The 21,471-nt window shown below is 41.5% G+C and overlaps 1 long non-coding RNA gene across 5 annotated transcripts in view; it reads right to left on the bottom strand.

Moving 5' to 3' along the window:
• The window catches only part of LOC134420044 (uncharacterized), a 126,567-nt gene extending 122,079 nt beyond the window's left edge, over positions 1 to 4,488 (bottom strand). For 4 of the 5 annotated variants that reach the window (XR_010028226.1, XR_010028224.1, XR_010028227.1 and 1 more), the window contains exon 1: positions 4,418 to 4,488. This is a non-coding gene — a long non-coding RNA (uncharacterized LOC134420044). The remainder of the gene's footprint in view (positions 1 to 4,417) is intronic. The other variant, XR_010028229.1, reaches the window with a different exon arrangement.
• Between the last annotated feature and the right edge of the window lie 16,983 nt (positions 4,489 to 21,471).

Raw genomic sequence — 21,471 nt, 5'->3', positions numbered from 1 at the left:
AACCTATCTCCAAATCAGAAATGAATTAACCACAGAGATGCAAGGATAGAGTTAGCAGAACCTTCACTAGCCATTTCAGTGAGATCAATTGTCAGGGTATTTTAAAACCCATTTTGACCGCAAGACAAGTTGAAACAAGGGACTGTCCTGGCTCTGTTTTCTCTGTGCTTGTAAAAGTGTCAGATACTATGTTCCACAGGGAGGAGGGAGACAGCGGAGAAGAAAAGTTGGTCCGTCCCCAAGCACATCAGGGTGGTGTATGGAAACCTTTACTCAGACTCAGGATGAATAGAATGGAAGCCATGAAAGCTATAAGCAGACACATCCCAGCAAATTACTGTCTTACTGCAAGACAGCCACCCCTGGAGAGCACAGGAACAAGAAGATATGTCTGCTGATACCTGGGCACAGCTCATTCACCTGGCAGCAGAATATGTTTCAGGCTCTTAACAGCAGGAATGCAATGACTCCCATTTTTGCCAGGTAATGGCTTCCTCGTAGGGAAAAAAAAGGGGGGTTGTTTCTTGTTATTTTTAAATGCACTGCACTTTTTAAACTTGTTTTAGTAAAAGTGTTTTCTAGATGAACATGGGAGATGCCTTACAAGAAAAGAGCTGTTTGCAGGATCATTGCTCTGCTGTTCCCCACCAGAGCTGTTTGCATAGAAGAGTGGCTGTGAACACTTTTACATGAGCAAGCTGTATATTTCTATCACATTTTGCCAGACTAGAACTCAATCTGAGTTCACTGTCAAAGGAGGGCTGATGGCAGGCAAGTAATTCATTCCCTATTCCAGGCTGTTGGCTTCCAACAAGCCCATTTCACGGGATAGTTAACAGATCCTCTCATGATAAGGATGACTGCTGAAAGCACTTAGGCTGATGTTGCCTTAATACCAAATCTATATTGAGGTGTTTGACACAAGTAGTGCCATACAAAGTAGCTTACAAAGGCCGGTGGAGTGGAACAAGACATGAAACCTAATAACAACATTCCTCTTGTTTCTGAAATGCCAATGAAATCTCTTGATGCAGTATTTCTAAATAGGATGCTTTCACACAGCATTTTAGTTACAGCAAATGTAACTGTGCTTGCAGATTAATTTGCTAGGTAAAGATTTCACTTTGAAAGTATACTTTCAATTCTTGAAGCCCTTGCACGCCTAACATATCCTTAGTAATATTTATGTGTTGTAATATTATTTCATTTTATTTCCTGGAGGGAAAACCACTGGAAAAATGGTTTATTGCATATGTCCCGATTTTATGTGGTATGTAGTTGCTTATATAATAAATATTTATAATGTAGGGCAATAAAATATTGTACAAAGCTTCTACAGAGAAGATATTTTCAAGCATTAATTATGAAAGACAGGGTTCAAACAATTCTCCAGCAGAAATTTTTCCTCCTGTTTTCCAAAAGTGCTTTTGACTTGGGACCATCACATTTGAAATTGTCCTGGCTGTTTTCACAAGCATTTCTGGAAAATCTCCTCTTTCTCCTGCCCTGAGGGTCCTTTAAACTTCATTTCTGCTTGGATCCTTTGAATTCTTTTCCAGGTCAGTAGCTATCTAAACACAGCAGAACTCCCATGTTATGTGGTTGTCCTAATTATCAGAAGTCCTGAGTATTGCAATAGTTGATTCATGAACCACTTCTTGAAAAGAATGAAGAAAAAAAAATTAGTTCAATTGATTTGGTTGTAAGTTCTTTCTGTAGCCTTTATTTTCACAAAGATATACACACACATTCCCATGTCACTTGGTCAATAGAGAATGACTTGCTTACTGGTACACTGCTCACACTTTCACCCTCTACTTGCATTAGCAATTAAAAAGTATTAACTGAGCATATGGATTGCACTCAAGGTCAAGACCTGTTTTAAGTCATACCTAACAATTTTTTAGGCCAACCATTGAACAGTACCATCATTATGGTATCTGTATGTCCAGTGAAAACAGATTTTGACTGCTTTCATCAATATTACCTTGTTCCATCAACTGTTTATAAACCGCACTTCCCTGTCACCATGGAAGAGGGACAGTGCAGAAACCCAAAGTGTCAGTGGTGGCTACCATGCTTTCATTAAAGCTCATGGAGATAAAGACATCTCATTTCAAAATAATTATTAGGTTTTGGCAGTTTCCCTGAATTTTGAGAGACTGCTCACAAAGTGGCTCAGCCAAATATTATTTGGGGTCTTTCAAGTTCCTGGCAGTTTGTCCATGAACAAATTTTCAAATGTTCCTATATATCTGTGTTCATACCCCACTTAGTTTACTGTTGAAATTGCATTCTCTCCACACCCCCCACCAAACACTGTGAATCGAGTGAAGAATAACAGTTTTAAGTATCAGATCTGCAAATGCATCCTGGGATTTTGCAAAAGCCAAAAATCTAATTCTGGGAATGGTAATTAGTAGGGGGATACCTGTATTTGTCAGCCAAGAATCCACACTATTAACCTGCTTGCAATTGCCCTTAACATGTTCATTGAACATACAAACATCAAATCCATAACATGCAATTCCCTGAGCAACTGCTGCTCATCCCAGTGCTGACCAGTAGGAAGGAGTGAACTCAGATCTGTCGTGCTGAGTTCTGACAACAATATCAAGGTGATTTAAAAAAAAAAGTGGGAGAGGAAGAAAGAAAGAAGGTGTGTGTGGGAAAAATGCTTATACAGTCCCAAAAGGGACACGTGGTCATGACAGCTAGATGCAAATTCGTCTGTTACACGCAGGGAGGGAAAAGAAAAATCTTCATGCACACTGAATACTTCTACCTTACGCACCATGGCCAAACCAAAACTGATGACAAATGTCAGCACTCACATGAGATATTGAGCAACAACTCCAAAATGCCCAGGAGGCCATGACTTTTTCATCCTCCACCTCAGATCAAATGAGCTTACATCCTCACTGGAATCCTAACAGGCAAGTGCCACACTGAAGTTCCACTGGAACAAAGGGAATGGTGCTGGAAGACTGCTGAGCAGCTTCCAAGCCCTACATTAGTGAAACTATGAAGATATTCTTACATTCTAGAAAAGTTCATGGCCTCAGTTAAGTTGGAATACAGTTCTCTGTGGCCATCAGTCTGAACTTGTCACAGCTCTTTCATGGCAACTATAGGAACTGAATCACAAAGTGTCTGGGGGGAAGCAGAATCCCAAAAAAGCCAGTGAGTCATCCTACTGTGTCCCATTACTTCAGGGGGTGAGCACTATTCCCAGTACTCATGACAGTGAGCAAGCCTGACTCGTCCACCTGATTTTTTCCAACACTAAACTCAGAAACCTGCATGGAACCTTACTCATGACAGTGGGCTTAGGCATTGGTAGAACTGATACAGAAACTGTTGGAGTTTAGGAGCAGCAGTCATCAGAACTAAGTAGGCATGCAGTGAATTTATTGTTTAATAAATTTTTATGTTCCATGGTTAGCTTGGGAAGTCCCCACAGGAACCAAAGGGACCTTCTGCACCTACTTCAAGAGGCATGATATTAACTTCATTTTTAATAATTAAGTATCTAAATGAACAAAAGTAACAAGACAGCACTTTTGTCTGTGTTTCAGGAGCAGCAGTTGACACAGTAATGTTTTCATCTAAGGTGCTGTATTTCTTCAGAATACATCCAGCTGTCAGACTCTGAAGAAATGAAGAAAAATCAAAGAAGGAGAAAAAAAGTTACCTTGTCTTTAAATAGTATAGAGTTTTTCCAATAACTCACAATCATAGCACTATTTGCCTCCCTACTGATATTTGGTACTGACAATGCAGTGCAAATTAACAGAAGAAACCCTTTTTGCAGACAGAATCATACAGAGTTGGACTGAAGCTTCAGCAGGACATTAAAGAAGCTACTCCAGAAAATAAAAATATTTATAATATATATTTTTAAAGGAATACCTCTCCCAGCCATATCATCCTTTACAAGTGGAGTCTGCAGAACAATTTATGTCTTTTACTATCTGAATTTCTTTTTCAGAGTGGATCTGAATGACAGAAAACACAAACTGCATGTGACCCCTTTTGTACTGGAAAGGAATGAAGAGAACAACAGCAGCAACCAGGCCCCTTTCCTCTACCCACTGAAACAAGTCCCAGCATGGCCTTAATGTTGCAATTTTCTAATTAATACTTGAAAAAAAAAGTGATATATTCACACCCAATCCATAATATGAAAATGAAGAAGGTTTTCAGGCTGTGAAGGTAAAATATCAAGCCTCTTGCAGCTGAGCTGAATGGATTTGAGAATCCCTTAGAGTCAGCATCAACCATCACTGACGCACAAGCACAGCACAGTTTGAAGAGATTTGTGCTTAATTTGTGATTAAAGACTTGCAATACATAAAACAGAAAGAAGCAGAGAAAGAAATAAAGCTTGTCTGTAGACAAATAGATTCCAGCCTACCTGCTTTTTGTACTTCTGTCCATAACTCTGGTAGCTGGTGCTTTTCTGTGCAGATAAAACTATCATCGAATTGATTGTCTCAGTTGCTAAGGAAACCAAAGGGATGATGCTAATGGATACTATTTATGACACTGGGAACCTTCAGAAACATTTGCCATGAAAAGATGGTGTCACAAGTTAGTTAAAATCTACATTGAGTCTTAGCACAGAAAAGAGAACTAGATAGAATTTTTTCCTTTTTGTCTTACCTCTGACATTTTATTTTTTATCAGATACTTATAGCTTTATGCTTGGTTTGGCTGTCAGCACCACTTCATAGTCATTTTTCTAGCTTTATTTCAAAACACAGGAGTTAGCTCAAACACATACATTCTAATTCTAAGCAGCTGAGTCCAGGATTTTTTTAAAGCATCACACATGATGCAAAATAGAATTTGACTTTGGGAATGCTCTCCGGAGGACAGAATGTTTGAATCAAAACCATTGGATTTTATAAGCTTCTACCTTTGCTCTTATGAGCAAAGGTATGTAAGTTATGTAAGTTATGGAAGATTTGCATAAAGGTATGCAAACTTATGTAAGTTATGGAAGATTTTCATAGCAGACTTAGCAGACCTCATAAACCAAACTGTTATTATAAAAATTATCATATTTTCAGGAACCTATGTTTATATTTTTAAAAAATAATCTCCATTAAAAAGAGACAGACTTTCTAAAAGCATTAAAAAAGCACCAGGGAACTGCAAGTTATTTTTTCTCTTTCCACAAGCTATATGTTCACAGCATGAGTCATCTATCAAAAGCAACCACACAAGTCTGAACTTATACCAGTGAAGGATCAAGCTCCAGGCACTTATTTATTTACAGAAGGCTCGAGGAGTTATTTCTGCACTGGAGTCTCAGATGACCCATTGTCAGACACCTTGTTGCCATGGAAATCTCACAACATCATTTTCTGCCTTGCTCCCATCCCAGATCCTCCTTTGCATCCCCAGTGATCCCTGCTTGTCACAGCTTCCCTGGGCCCCTCATTTTGGGCAGGCAGCAGCTGCTAGCAGGACTGGAGCACATTTAACTCTGTCTGGCACTTCCAAGCCATAGGAAAGTCAAGAAAATTATTTTTTAAGATTATGTTACTTGACTGAACATCTTCAGCCACTTTACATTCTCATGCACTCAGACCTCCAAAGTTGTGTTTCATTGCTTAATAACAAAGAAGTAAACAGAGAAACTAGTGTCCTCCCATGCTAGTGAGAGAGTAAGAATTAACATTAATTAACCAAGTAACAATAATTTATTCCTGGCAAAAGGAAAGAGAAATAATATCCCATGACAACTCATTCTCATGGGAGAGCAAATCACTGAGACAATTCAGTGACAGCTCATAAGGTGCATCCAGAACTAAGCAATATAAAATCTCCAAAAGACTCCTCCAAAAACACCAACCCCACCAAAATGTTGAGAGGCATAGGGAAGCATACACTCCACCTGAGCTCACAATCACAGAATCTCTTGAGTTTGAAGGGACCCATAGAGATCAGAGTCAAACTCCCTGATCTTTGCAGGACTACCTAAAACTAAACCATGACACTTTAGATGCTTTTTGCAAAATCTCTGCAGCTGAAAATCTCTGCATAATGGGCGACAATTATTCCTCTTTTTTTCCTCTGTGGCACCTATGCTTCCACTTTAGACTCTCCACTTCAGGATCATACATTTATTTACACATGAAAAATATTGCTCTTTTCTAGTAGAGCAGATAGGAACAAGTGCCTAAAATAAGTTAGATAACATAAGAATCTGAAAATTTATTGGAAGCAGTACGAGACAAAAGTACATTATACCATCACAACAAATGCAGGGCATTAAAGTCATATAGAGTACTTCCCTTGGCATGACCTGGTTGCATTGACATTGACCCTACGTGATATCTGAAAACATTTTTAAAAAATAATACTACTGATTATTCTTCATGCAAGTAGACAATTCAATTTTCAGAAAGATATCTCAGTTTTGCCCAGCCTGTAAGCATTAGAACTGCAACCTACCAAGACATACTTATTTGAAGCAATTCCAGTATGAGACCATGAGCATCACTGTGTAAGTGAAAGGGGGGAAAAAAGTTGTGACATTTCCAAGTCAGCTCTAGGCAAAACCATTTGAAGAAAACATCTTCTCACAACTGCCCAGTGCTGCTGTTCACCTTTTAGTCTCCTCTGTGGCCTCAGGAGAGAAAGCTAAAACTGGTGTTCCTGACACTTTTACAGCTTGTGAAATTTAAATAGCTCTCTCTCTGTTCAAGATTAAAGGGTTTTTCAGTAGTAGTAGTAGTCCCAGCACTGAAAATTAGCCCATTCCAATTAAGGCTTCAACTAGAAGTAATGTCTCCCTTCAGGGAATACATGACATTTTAAATTAAGAAACATTCCAGCTAACAAGCCTATAAATCTTCCCAATTAACTGTATTCTCTACTATTTTATGATTCTTCTGTTCAATTTGACAATCCTAATCTCCCAGAGAGTGCAGAAAAGGATGAGACCTCTGTGGTAGCTGCTTTCCACTAGATGTACTGGAAGGGGATACAGAAACTCTCTCTGACTGCACTTTTATTTGACAGATCTGAGTCAAATGGCACATCAAAGCCCAGTACTCTTCACTGCCATCAGGTGAAAAGGTTACCAGTCTGCCAAAAGCCTCTGTGACGCATTTTCCTCTCCACAAGAAAGCTCTGTGGCAGCACCACTAGAAACACAGCACCAAAGGATTCTCTCACAGGAGCACTTTGCACACTTCTCCACGGATTATTCTTTAACTAATCAAAGCTGTCAGGGAACACAGCCAGGGTTTGTCCTAGGAAGCAGGGTCACACAGTGGTGACTGAGGGTGCCAGGTGAGGTAGGGGGGAGGAAAAAGCAAGTACACCTGTCGGGGGCATTAAGTGTAACTTTCCTCTCTGTTATATAGATGGCTTTATTCCCTTTTAATATGTTAAGAGGGTAGCTGGGAAAACTGCTAAATAGGAGATATAAAAGAGACATCTGTAAAAGTCACAAACAGGGAGAAACATAAGCCAAGCACATGGGGAAAAAAAGAACAGCAGCTGAAGAGATCACTGTGTTTTTGAAAGACAAATGTCAAAAGCTATCATCCTAAATTTGATGAGGCAAGCTGGGGCATTGCCAGACACACTGTAAAAACAGAGCCTGCTGAAAGACCATGTTGGCTAACCAAGTGCAATCATGGAAACACAGAATGGTTGAGGTTGGAAGGGACCTCTGGAGAGCATCTAGTCCAATCCCCCTGCTAAGGCAGTTTCACATCCAGGTGAGTTTTAGTATCTCCAAAGGAGACTACCACCTCTCAGGGCAGCCTGTTCCAGATTCTGTCACTCTCACAGGAAAGTGGGTTTCATTTTATGCCCCTTGCCCTGACACTGGGCATCACTGAAAAGAACCTGATCCCTCTTCTTGGAACCCACCCTTAGGATATTTATAAGCACTGATAAGATCCCCTTTTGTATTGTGGCAGGGCGCCCCCAATCTGAGAATAAAGAGTCTTGACTCCATGACTGCAGAAGGCTGAACAAATGCTTTAATAATCTATACTATATCATACTACATGCTACACTAATACTAGTATGTATATGTATTTTCTTCTATACTAAAGAAAAACCCATGACCCTTACAGACAGTCACGACACAGCTTTGATCTAATTGGTCAATCAGTCCAAAACACCATCACCAGTGTCCAGTTAAGAAATCCATTTTGGTAATCAATCTCCATAACACATTCCACATGTGCCAAACAGATGCAGCAAGTGAAGATAAGAATTGTTTTTCTTCTTTGTCTGAGCTTTTTCACAGACTTTCCCCAGGAAAATGCTGGGGAAAGTCTGTGTCTCTCTCTGTTCAAAGAATATGCGAATACCACACTTTTGGTCATCTCTTCTCCAGACAAACTGGCCCGGTTCCTTCAGCTTCTCCTCATAAGAGAGATGCTCCAGTCCCCCATCCATCTTTACAGCCCTTTGCTGGACCTGCTTTTGTAGTTTCTTCTCTTCCCTGAACTGGGAAGCCCAGAACTGGACACAGAACTCAGATGTGCCCTCTCTAGAGCTAGATAGAGGGTCAGGATCACCTCCCTCATCCTGCTGGCAATGCTCTTCCTAATGTGCCCCAGGATCCCATTGGACCTCTTGGCCACCAGGGCACTGCTGGCTCATGGACAGCTTGTTGTTCACTGAGACCCCCAGGTCTGTCTCCACAGAGCTGTTTTCCAGCAGGTCAGTCCCCAGCCTGTCATGGCATCTGGGGTTGTTCCTCCCTCAGATGCAGGACCCTGCACTTGCCTTTGTTGAACTTCATTTGGTTTCTCTTCACCAACTCTCCAGCCTGTCCAGGTCCCACTGAATGAGAGCGCAGCATTCTGGTGTGTCAGACACTACTCCCACTTTTACATCCTCTGCTCACAACGCTCTGAGCTCTGCCATTCAGCCAGTTCTCACTCCACCTCACTGTCCACTAACCCACCCCACACTTCCTGAGCTTACCTATGAGGATGTTACAGGAGACAGTGTGGAAAGCCTTGGTGGCGTCAGAGTAGACAACACGCACTGCTCTTCCCCATCTACCCAGCCAGTCATTTCATCCTAGAAGGCTTTTAGAGAAATCAAGCATGACTTTTCCTGGTGAATCCATGCTGACTGACCTTGATAATCTTTTCCTCTACATGCCTAGAGATGACATCCATAATTAGTTGCTCCATCACCTTTCCTGACCATGATGAAGGTGAGGCTGACTGACCTGTAGTTTCCTGAGTCCTCCTCTTGCTTTTGAAGACTGGAGTGACACTGGCTTTTCTCCAGTCTTCAGATACCTCTTCAGTTCTCCATGACCTTTCAAAGATGATAAAGAATGGTTTAGCAGTAACATCTGCTCAGCACTCATGGGTGTATCCCTTTGGGGCCTGTGGATTTGTGGGTGCGTCCCATTTGGGCCCATAGATTCGTGGTTGTCAGGTCAGCCTAAATGACCTCTAACCTGATTCTCCTCAAACAAGGGAAGGTCTTCCTTACTCCAGACTTTCTCCCTTCCCTCCAGGGTCTGGGATTCACAAGGGCCAGCCTCAGCAGAAAAGATTGAAACAAAGAAGGCATTCAGTAACTCTGTCTTCCCAATCTCCTGTGTTGCCAGGACACTCACCTCATTCAGCAGGAGGTTCTCATTTTACTCTTCATTTTGCTACGAATGTACTTAAGGGAGCTCCTCTTGTTGCCCTTGTCACATCCCTGCACACCTTGACAACATCCCTGTATTTCTCCTAAGTGGTTTGCCTCTTTTTCCACATTTTGTAAACTTCCTTTGTCATGATCTCGTTACCAAGCCACACTGGTCTTCTACCCCATTTGTGCATGCCTATGAGTAAGGAATCAAGCAGTCTTGACCTTGGAGGAAATGATGCTCAAGTATTAACCAACTCTCTTGGACCTGCCATAATTCAGAGGTGTACGATGCGGTACCACTTGAGGCCATTTCCAGGGGATAGTGTGCTTTGGAATTAGAAGCTGTTAGCACCTAGGCTGGCTCACAACACAGAGAGCAACAGCGCACTGTCCCACAGATACAACCATAAAAGCACAAACAAAATATTTCACAGAGACATTTAAAAAAAAAATGATACTGTAAAAGGAAAACAAAGTCATTTTCCCAAAGCTATTGTCCCAGGCCGAACTACTGGGAAGTGTTGTGGAAAAAAAGAAAAAAAAACCAACAAATACATCACATGTCCTCTGAAAATGTACCATGTGTACATCTACCTTCCATAAGGGTAGTATGAAGCAGTTTCTGCAGTGTGGCCTTTGCAAACCAAACAATATTAGTCCACCACAATTGAGAACATCCCTGTACTGCCAGCTCCAGGGCCACTGCAGCTGATCTCCATTTATGAAAGTAAGACAAAAGCCTCCCTTCCCAAGAAGCTTGGGACATCATAAAAAGGCAGGTAGTAAAGGAAAGGAATATTCTGCAGTCCTTTTAACCTGCATTCTGAATCCACAAGTTTTAAGATGGCCTGTATATAAGGGCTGCCCCTCAGAGCAATCTATATTTAGTAGATCCTGGACAGAAAGTAAAAAAGACAAATATATGAAGATTCCTCATTCAAAACAAACAAACAAAATAAACCAGCAACAAAATAAGCAAAAAAAAAAAAAAAACCAAAACCCAAACCCCAACACCACATTCCAGTAACAACAGAAATGCACCACCAGGTAAATGAGTTTGTGTTTACAAAATTTCTAATGCTCAATTAGGTCTGTTTAGCACTGTGTGTTACTTGCTGATCTTAATGCAGCTCCTTCTATGCTATTGCTGCCATGTAAAAATCTGTACAGTGACAAAAACCTTTCCACATAACAACCTAAATGAGAGTGTTTGCCCCATTAGTCAGGAAACAGTCATGCTCTAATTAATTTGTAGGAGGCAGAAAATGGATAACATATGGCTCTACTCTTAGAATCAAGGGGAAAAAAAAAGAAAACATATTTACTTGTATTTCCAATACTAAGAGAACATCTCTACACATTTTCCAAGTGTTTAGCACCTCTTCCAGAGGCACATACAGCATCTTTTGTAGTTACCATTCCCTCTGATGTTGAACACAATGAAATCTCAGACCCAGAGGCAGACCACATGAATGACTCATTAAAACAATTATGGCCCTTACAAATCCAAATAGAAAAAATAATAATTTAGAAAAAAGGTATCTAGTTAATCCCTACCATGATTGCAATTCCAAGACTTATTTTATCAGTCAAAAACAATGGAAATATTAACTCATATTTCAGCACACAACAAATCAAGAAAAACGAGAGATTTGACATTTCTAGCAACAAAGGTCTGGAAACTGGTTTGGGTCAGTGAGTCCAAAGTCTTGTTAAAGTTTAAGCCCCACTTAAATAAGTGAATAAATGAGGGGGGGAAAAACCAAAGCAACCATGGTCTGTGTGAAGTTTTGGGAGTGCAGTTTTTACCACAGGGAAATCGTGAATAGGTAAATCATGAATCTTGCCTGAATATGGAAACTATGAATTAGGAAGTCATTACAGTCTCAGGACAGTTGCTTTGTAGGACATTGCCCAACATCCAGGCTCCAACACAGGATCCCATTATTTCCCCCCTGACGAGGAAGTAGCCACAACACATTGAGGAAATGGTACTGACCTGCCTAAGGGGAAAGGGACACCAGGGGCATGGTAGTTCCTCCTCAATGGTCAAGCCAATTGGCAGATAAGTTAGCTTAAAAACATATCCTTTAAGAAGGTTCTTCTGTTTCCGGGTTGTCAGAGGCCTTTATTACTTACTCAAAGAAGTTTCTATAAGTTGAATATGAAGCATTTTGCTTTTAACAAAACTTTTCCCACCCCAAAGTCTTCCTAGCAAATTCTTCCATCCATTGTGAGCTGCAGAGCCTCACCTGAGCGGAGGGGGTGTTCCTTTGTGGGAGCTGGAACAAGGATAGAGCGGCCCCCACCCCAGCGGCCTACGTCTTTTGAAAACATATAAAATTTGGAGCATATTACATGTTTGCAGTTATTTCTTCCCACTGTAAATTGCAAATTGCCAGGACTAATCTCCAACCTTAATGTGGGGTGAAATGCTAAAAGTGATGGGGCAGAACAGAAACTTCCCAGAGGGTTCCCAATGTTCCATGGCCTAGGGCCCAAGAGGTTGGAATTGCTCCCCACATCACAGATCATCCAGTAACTGGTGCATTTGCCTACACAGAGCACTGGACTTCATTGACTGGTTTTCCAACGTAGAGGGAAATATTTTGTGCCCCAGCTCTTACTGGTCTGCAGATACAAGTGTCTTGGTCTGAAAAGAAATTGTAAGAATGTCACTTTCTCACTTCTTGCACATGCACTCAGACACACATCTGGGCTCTTTTCTCCTTCCACATACTTTTGTGACTTGAGAACGGCAGTTTGATCTCAAAACTCAGTTTTATACAGGGGACAATGAGCATATAAGACAGGAAAAACAAGAGGTAATAAAGAAAGATGAAGTGAAGTAAAATCAACAAACCAAAGAAAAACACTTAACATGAGAAGTCTGTAGTTCTCCTGAAAACAACCTTGAGAATAACTACCCCATTTTACAGCTCTGACACTTGCTACAGTGGCACTTCACACCTCTCAAGGCAAAATTATTCACTTTCCCCAGTTTCCCTTAGACTCAAATGTAGCAGAAAATGCATTCATTGTCCCAATGTGCAGACAGAATGATACTTGTTGAACAGAAGAGTTTTAAATCATTTTATTTCTTGAGAAAACTCAGACAAGAAAAGTAAACACAAATGTTATTTTGATTTCCTTTGGCCCATTAAGATGCCACAATAAAGTTTACAACTAGAAGAACAATCTTTTCTCCCCTTTCTTTTTCTCAACATAAATTAGAGAAAAAGCCATGACTTGATTTCATCAGGAAAACATTGCACTTATCCATACTGACTCGCTCCTACTACTGGAAACTTCAATAAGATGGGCAGCATGTCAAAAATACTTCTTATCAAGACAAAAAAGAAATAAACAAAAAGATGCTACACTGAAGGGTGCAAAAAGTTGTTGTGATTTCATATTAAAACCTTAAACTTTCAAATTAAAGCAATATTTATTAAAGCAGACACGATTCCTCTTGTAGGGAAGATGCATTGAAAAGCTGAGGAAATAATTTTGGCATATGCAGAAAGATATTGGAAAACTTCAACTTTTAGTCCCTCGACGTTACTTTTCAGAGCATTACAAATAATTTAATTAATTCCCCCCTGCTAAGTCTTTCATCAGGCCTTTGGCAGTAGGTCAGCCACCACAGGTGAAAAGGCAGGAGACAGAGTCAAGTGCCCAAAACTCCCAACAAACAAGGCCCACTTGGTTCACACAATGGGGTTTATAAGGTGTTCAGAAGGAAAACAGGAGTCAGGACACCACTCAGGTTTCTTCATTGTGAACAAAAGGAAGGTGGTTGAAGAGTGAAAATGCATGAGGGTGAAGGACGGCCATCTGCCACTTCTCCCCCACAGAATATAATTTTCAAACTCTTCCCAACATACAGTGTCTGGATCTCATCCCAGCTTTTCCTCACGTACATCACCCATGCTGGCAGGTGCTTCCAGCATTCTTCATTGGATATCTCATGTTCTTCACAGCAACTCAACTCAGGTGCTCAAGAAGGAAGAATTAAAAGTAGCTCTCATACCTGACACCTCAAAAAACTGCAAACTGATTTTGAGTCAGGAAACAAGGAAGAGAGCACTGGAAAAGCTGAAGGCACAAGAGATGCTGGCTATGAAAGAGACAGTTTGGAACTAAAACTTGCTGATGTGAATTTTTCCCTTGAAAAAGAGCACATCAGAAACCCTATTCAGTGGCTTTAATCCTCTCAATAACACTCAATCCCAAGAGAATCTCTGGTGCCCAAGGGAATTGCCAAGGTCCAATGCCATAAGGATCCGATGCCTTGTACCCCAAATACTGGGAGAACTCTGTGATTTAAATTATATTGGGAAATGAAAAACACACAGCAGCATTAGGATCAAAGGAATGTGCAAGAATATGGATATGTGTGTGTGTGTGTGTGTGTGGTGTTGAGTCTTGTTGGGTTGGTTTGGTTTGGGGGGGTGGGGAGGGCTGCAGGGGGAGAGAGTGGTTTTGGGGTTTTTTAAATCTTATTTATTCTTTCTTATTTAATCTTTCTTATTTAGAAATGTGCTGTCCATATCTCAGCCAAGACAGCTGCTCACATCAATGAAGCTGCCTGGGTGTTGCAATGCTTCCAAGATAACATGCTCCGTGCCTTGCTTAAATGTGATAATCTATATGGGCTATGGGCAGCATATTCCTAAAGGAGAGAATCAGGGACACACACTCACTCTGCACTGTCTACAAAGAACAAAAGGGTTGTTTTTTTTTAATTCTAGCACTGTGACCTTAAGAGTCACAGCTCCTAGGTGATTAGGACAACAGCCATAGTCTTGCTCTTGGGCTGGAAGCATAATTTCCTGATACATTACATAGCCACAGCATACATACATTGAATATTTCTGTACTATATGATGCCAACACAGTTTCACAGCTCTTGCACAGTTACAAGACCTTCCTGACCTCTAACACAATTATAACTGTCACTCCTTTTCTGCCTCCTGCCTTTTTTCCATGATTCTCTTTCATTCAATATGAATTTTCTTCCATCAGTGCCCATGGAAACATCCATAGAATTAGCTCCGGGCTAGACAGTGGCCGTGAACAGCTCCCTAACCATGGAAACCTGCCAACATTTATCACAAACATAAGATGTTCCACAGCAGTAAAAAGCACAACAGCGCTTCTTTAACTCTTTTGCAGATCCTTGGCACGTTGTGGTAGCCAGAGCAATTTGTAAACATGGCAAACTGCCTGTCTTGCCTTTTTATATTTATAAGCATATGAATGGCCTTTAATGGCATGCTCAAAGATTCTAAGACTATAAATTAGACACAATAGTTACCTGTTTTGTAGCCATCAAATAACACGTGAGTCACATTGCTGTCAAAGATGCTACTGTGATAAATATGTACAACAAACAGTCTGCCTCGTGATGAAGAATACACACAAACTGTTTCACACTAGAAAATTTTGAAGATGCATGCTGGAAATTTCAAACTTGCAGCAGTTACAAATATGAATTATGGGTGTAGGGGGATTACTTGTAATTTTTTAAGTAACTTCAGGTATGAAATTGGGATGAAGGATGACACAATCATATTCCATAGAAATAATGCTGATAGCTTGAAATCCTGCAGTGATTTCTTTTGAAACAATCACCAATTGTCTCCCAGAGTGTCTGTTTACTGAGAACATCAAATAATTAAGTTTACAGTGGTGAATCAGAATGAGTAGCAGAGCCAGACTTATTTGGGAAGCAATGAAACTATAATTGGACTAGAAAACATTGAATGCAATAAAACACAGATATGCATGCTGTTAGGAGGTTCCACACAGGAACAGAGAAACATTTGGCATGCAGCAGAGAAATAGCCTGCCTTGATGTGCATGGGAATCAAGTCCAGATCTACATGCACTTTAGAGAAATGCTCAATGAAGTCCATGCCTGGCTGCTACAGGATGCTCAACTACACAGTTTCTCCTCTCCTTCAATTAGTTTAAGATAGCTTTTCCCCAAAACACAGACATTCACATCCCTAACTTAACCTCTGCTGCCATTGAAAAGCCTTTGCCTTCATGTTATTTATTTTCATCTGAATGCTTTCTACTATTACCTGGAATGCTTGGTCACCTGTAAAAATACTTCTCCTTTCTAAATCCCTACCAATTTATAGGTTATTAGCCTGTGGATGCATCAAGCTTTGTACAAAAGCTTTTATCACAGAGACTTGCTAATGGCTGTGTTTTAACACTACTGCATTCAAGACTGCTCACCAGAACAAGATGATTACCATAGCTGACAGTATCACTGATAATTAGGAGGCTTTATTTTCAGCTGCCCAAAACGTGCAAGATAAACATGGTTTGTATAATCCAAGGTATGAATTTAAACTGGTATATCACAGCAGTGTAAAACTTGCACACATACCTGAAACAACATTTTCCTAATAATCTTTCACATAGGGTTGGGTGGAGCTATCTAATCTATCTACATCTATGTAATTACTCATTTACTCATATAGTAGAATGGTTTTGGTTGGAAAGGACCAAAGGACCTTAACGTTCACCTAGTTCCAACCTCCCTGCCATAGGCAGCGATACCTTTCACTAGATCAGGTTGCTCAATGCCCCATCCAGCCTGGCTTTGAGCAATTCTAGGGATGGGGCACCCATAACTTCTAAGGGGAATCTGGTCCACAGCAAAAGATTTCCTCCCAAAATCTAATCTAAATGCATCCTCTTTCAGTTTGAAGCCATTTCTCCCTTCCATATCCTATCACTTCACATCCTTGTAAAAAGTTCCTCTCCAGCTCTCTTGTAGGTCACTCTTAGGTACTGGAAGGCTGCAATAAAGTCTCCTCTGAGTAACCTAGCTGAGTAACCCCATATACCAGGGTCTTCATAGGAAAGATGCTTCAGCCCTCTGATCATTTACATGGCCCTCCACAGGACCACATGCTTATGTTAGGAAACTGAAAGCTGAATGCAGCACTCCAGGTAGAATCCATAAAAGGGGAGTTTTGGGGGTCCCAGCTAGTTTTCTGGGCTGTGAGTGCACATTGCTGTCTCATGTTGAGCTTTGTATCTCCCAACATGCCCAAGTCCTGTTCCTCAGGGCTGCTCTCAATCCATTCTTTGCCCAACCTCTATTTGTGCATGAGATTGCCCCAACACAAGTGGAAGACCTTGCACTTGATCTTGTTGGAACTTCATGAGGTTTGCATGGGCCCACCTTTCAGGCCTGTCAAGATCCCTCTGGATGGTATCCCTTCCCTCCAGCATGTCATCAACAAACTTGCTGCCAAGTGAATTCATTCCTACTGTCCATACTGCCAACAAAGATGTTACACAGCATTGGTCACCACACAAACCCCTAAGGAATGCCACTTGGCACCAGCCTGGAGCCATTTACCACAACCATTTGAGCACAGCCACCCAGCCAATTCCTTATACATTGCGTGGTGCATCTATCTGTGTAGCTTTTGCACAGCCTGGTTTTTGGTGGTGGGGGGCCACGAACGTGGCTTCTGTGAGAAGCTGCTAGAAGCTTCCACCACGTCCGGCAGAGCCAATTCCCATGGCTCTGAAGATGGACATACCTCTGGCAAGCCTTAGCTAATTGGAGGTGATGGTAAACACCTCTGTGATAATCAAGGAGAAAATCAAAACAAAGGGAGTGCAGTTTTAATTCCAACTAGAGAAGAGGAGAAGGTGAGAACATGTGAGGGAAACAACATGGAGACACCAAGGTGAGTGAAAAACGAGGGCAGGAGGTGCTCCAGGCACCAGAGCTGAGATTGCTCTGCAGGCCGTGGTGACTGATGGCCATGGCGAAGCAGCTGTGCCCCTGCAGCCCATGGGGATCCACAGGGGATGCAGAGATTCACCTGCAGCCCATGGGAGAGGTGCTCATGCTGGAGCAGGTGGATTCCTGGAAGAGGCTGTGATCCAGTGGGAGACCCAATGGAAAGAGAGGGGGCTCCTGCTTCCAGGCTGGAGCAGCCTGTCCTTGGAGGACTACACCTCTGGAAGAGTGATCCACTCCACAGCATTTTGGGCAGGGCTCTGCTTCTGAGAGTGCAAACATGCTGGAGTGTTGGAGAATTTTGCTCAGAAATGGCTTATAGAGCCATTCTCAAAGCCTGTTCCTGTAAACAACAAAATTCTCAGGCACGCTTATGTAAACAGCAGAAGTTCTCAGGTTGTTTTTTAATAACAAGTAAATATCTTGTCCTTGGATAAGTTATGGGAAAGCAAAAGTGACAAACATGGAGGCCTTGAGAACCGTTCATAACAAGATGGGAAAAAACAAGTCTTGGTCTCAATAACAAACCACAGGTATTGAAAACAAAAGGAGGGGTTGATGTTTGATCTGTGACCAATGATGAGCTCGGGTTTTGCAATATGTATGAAGTTAATTAACACTGTTATAAAATGTGCATGGTGGATTGCACGGATTGCATGGTGGATGTGCACGGAGTTCGATGCTGATCAGAGGATGGGTCGTCTCCCTTCGTTTCTGCACTGGAGCATACACAGAGAGCTGTGTCCCATGGGAGGGACCCCACAGTCTCACAGGAGAAGGATTCCTCTCCCTGAGCAGTGGAAGAAAACCTCAGATAACAAACAGACCAAAACCCCCATGCCCTGTCTCCCTGAGCTGTTGGTGGGAAAGAGAGAGAGGCTGGGGGGAAAAAAAGGTGTTTTATAAGGGCTTATTTTACTTCTCATTATCCTCCTCTGATTTTCTTAGTAATAAACTCACTTTGTACCTCTAAGTTGAATCTGTTTTCCCCTTGGAGTGTTTTCTCCCAGCCCGTATTTCAACTCATGAACCCTTCATTAATTTTTTGTTTCCTCTCCTCTGCCCAGCTGCAGCAGGGGAAGGTGAGTGGCTGTCGTGGATGCCTGACATTTGGCCAGCGTCAAACTATGACACCATCAAATCCATGCTCCTCCAGTTTGCAGACAATGACATGAGGTTCAGTGTCAAATGCTTGGTACAAGCCCAGGTAGCTGATGTCAGTTTTTCTTACATTATACACTAATGCTGTCACCTCATCAATGAAGGCCACCAAACTTGTCAGTCATAACTTGTCCTTAGTGAAACCATGTTGGCTGTCACCAACTGCACTGGTACACTCCCCCTTGCTCCTCTCCAGGCTGTAGTGTGATCTGACAAATGCTTGTTAGGCCTTGGCCTTGGAAACAGCACCCAGACTCAGCTCTTTCCAAGCTTATAGAAACACTGTCTGCTCCCAGAACAAGCTGCTGTTTTCCTATGACCAGCCTCAGAAAATACTCCTCTTGTCTGAATGGCATAATGTTCCTGTTCTCATACCTTCAAAGTGCTCACCCAAACTGTGGCCAGGATGAGACATTTACATGATCAAAGCCCACTCTCTTGTGACCCTATAAACAGTAGTCCAACATTTCCCTTTGAGCTCTCCTGGACTGCAGTGGGCTGCATCCAGCAACCTCCTCTGAATAGGACACTTCTCAGAGCCAGCAAACCCTCAGGTTTGCTGTACCTGGAGGATTGCCAAAAGACAAAGTATCCTGGGCTGAGACCTCACTCCTTGAGGCCTGATCCTTCACCTGTTGGGAGATGTAAAAGCATCCAAAGTGGTCCTCTTGGTCCTCTCTTCCCTCCAGGGCTTTATCCCATGGTACTCCACCAAACAGATCCCTCAGGAGGCCAGTCTCCTCTCCTGAATTCCAGCATAGTGAGCTTGCTATGTGCCCTCTTTGCTGCCCTAAGGATCTCAAACTCCATTATCTCATGGTCACTACAGAAAAGGCTCCCCTTGAGTTTCACATTCCCCGTCAGCCCCTCCTTGTGAGAAGCATCAAGTCATTGCTCAGTGGAAATTAGGCAATTTTCCATCACAAAATGTGAGGTGCTGGCATTTATCCAATCCACAGTATCTAGTCACACTTCAAAAAAGAAAAACTGACTATCTTATTGCATGTTTTCCAGGACATATAACTTCTGACTAGGATGTAAAAAGCTCCAACACAGCATCACAGAAAGGCGGTGTGCTCTCTTCCAAGTCAATATACAGAGTTTATCCTGAAAGTGAAATGATAGAGAGGGCTTCAGTAGCAGAGCAGCAGTTTCACTTGTATTGTCAGTCCTGTGACAGTCAGTCATTCTTTATAGCACTGTAAAGTCACAGGACTATAACCAGTTTGTGCTTGGTCAGCAATTCAATATTCTCAGCTATTTTCCTTCAAGCCATTCTTAACAGCCTCTGACTCACCAAGGAGAACTAAATATAACTTCTATTTCATTCACTGCTGCTACAGCTGTGAGAGGAAAGCAAGCAGAGCACAGGAGTCCTAACCACACCACTGCCTCAACTTACAAGCTTCACATAAACCACACTGGTTTCCTCCAAATGCTCAGTGAGATGGGCACCACCATCTTATAAACAGTTGTAGAATCTGTAGTGTCAAGGGAGCTGCAAAAAAGTAGTAACTAGAACTTCCCTAATTACTGTCTAGGTAATGAAGCTAAACCTTTTTACACAGCTTAATGTTACTGCAGCATTTTCCTTGAAGTGCATAAAGACTCTAAGAATATGAAATCTCTTTAGCAGTTTTGGAGTGGGGGGGGGGGGTAATATCCAAGTACAATTTAAAAGATATAATTAAATATCAATTTCATGCTTTTCCAAGAATCTAGCCTCTTATGATTTTACAGAATAAAGCCTAGCAGTCAGATGAGAGAGATTTTCACTATGTAACAGAACCAGAATATCACGACAAAAATTAATTTTATACTCTACAAGTTCCAAGAAGAGAAAGCAGCAATTAAAGGGCAACAGAGTTTCACTACTGGGCTTGAAAGAGAAGGCCTTATGATTGTATTTTTCAAAGCTAGCAATGAAAATGAAAATTATCCTAGTGAATTAAATATCTTAAAAAATATAGAAGTGGCACTGGTTTCTATAAAACCAACATCCTTGGAATAAGATGCAGTACTTAAAAAAAATTGCTCCTGGGTATTCTTTCTCAAAAGCAGTTGGGAATTCAGTATAACTCCTAAAATCATTTATATATATTTATATATCATGTGTATATCTATATAAAAGCAAACACAAACTCAGTAGCACTTTTAACCATCTGGACTTGGATTTTAAGTGTTATTTTATGTAAACCAAGTCAATTACAAGTTCTTGATATACTGTGCAGTCCTGCAACCTACCCCTTTCATCAGGGTTAGGCTGCATGCATTTGTTTTTACATCTAGGAAGTGGTCCACTTAACCTTGAACTTAAGGAACAGCTATCATGTGGATAATTGATTTTGGTTACTTTCTAAATTGTTTTTCCTGTGAATACAGCAGAAGCATGTGTCCCTTTGACTTTCAAAACACAAAATTGCAAGTAAACACCTTTCCTGTTTCTGCCCTTTCCTGTTAACACCTTTTCCATTAAAAGCCTCTTCAATAGAAAGTGTCAGGGATTGAGGCTGGCTCCGTTGCACACAAGACTGATTAATCACCAAGAACATAGAGGCTACCAGCCAGATGACTTTGATGGAGGATGTGCACACTCCTTACCGTGCACTTGAGGTGTGCTGCAAACTACTGGGATGGAGACAGCATGGTTTATGCTACAGAGAGTATTGCTATATGAGAAATCTTAAACCCAGCCTTAAGCAGTTCAAGACTAAGCTGTGGCTACCTTCACTGCAACATCCATCACACCATTTTTGGCATCTTTTATCCCAAAGGCATCCTAGCTGTAAACACCTGAATGCCCACAAAAGCCTTACATTTCCTTTGCTGAGGAAAACTGCATTCTCCTTTCACTTTTAAAACTCGTCTCAAAATTCTCTTCACAGTGA

This window comes from Melospiza melodia, chromosome 1 (assembly GCF_035770615.1).
Source record: "Melospiza melodia melodia isolate bMelMel2 chromosome 1, bMelMel2.pri, whole genome shotgun sequence".
NCBI classification, from domain to species: domain Eukaryota; kingdom Metazoa; phylum Chordata; class Aves; order Passeriformes; family Passerellidae; genus Melospiza; species Melospiza melodia.
The sequence above is the reverse complement of the archived record's forward strand: the minus strand, read 5'-3'. Positions and strand labels throughout refer to the sequence as shown.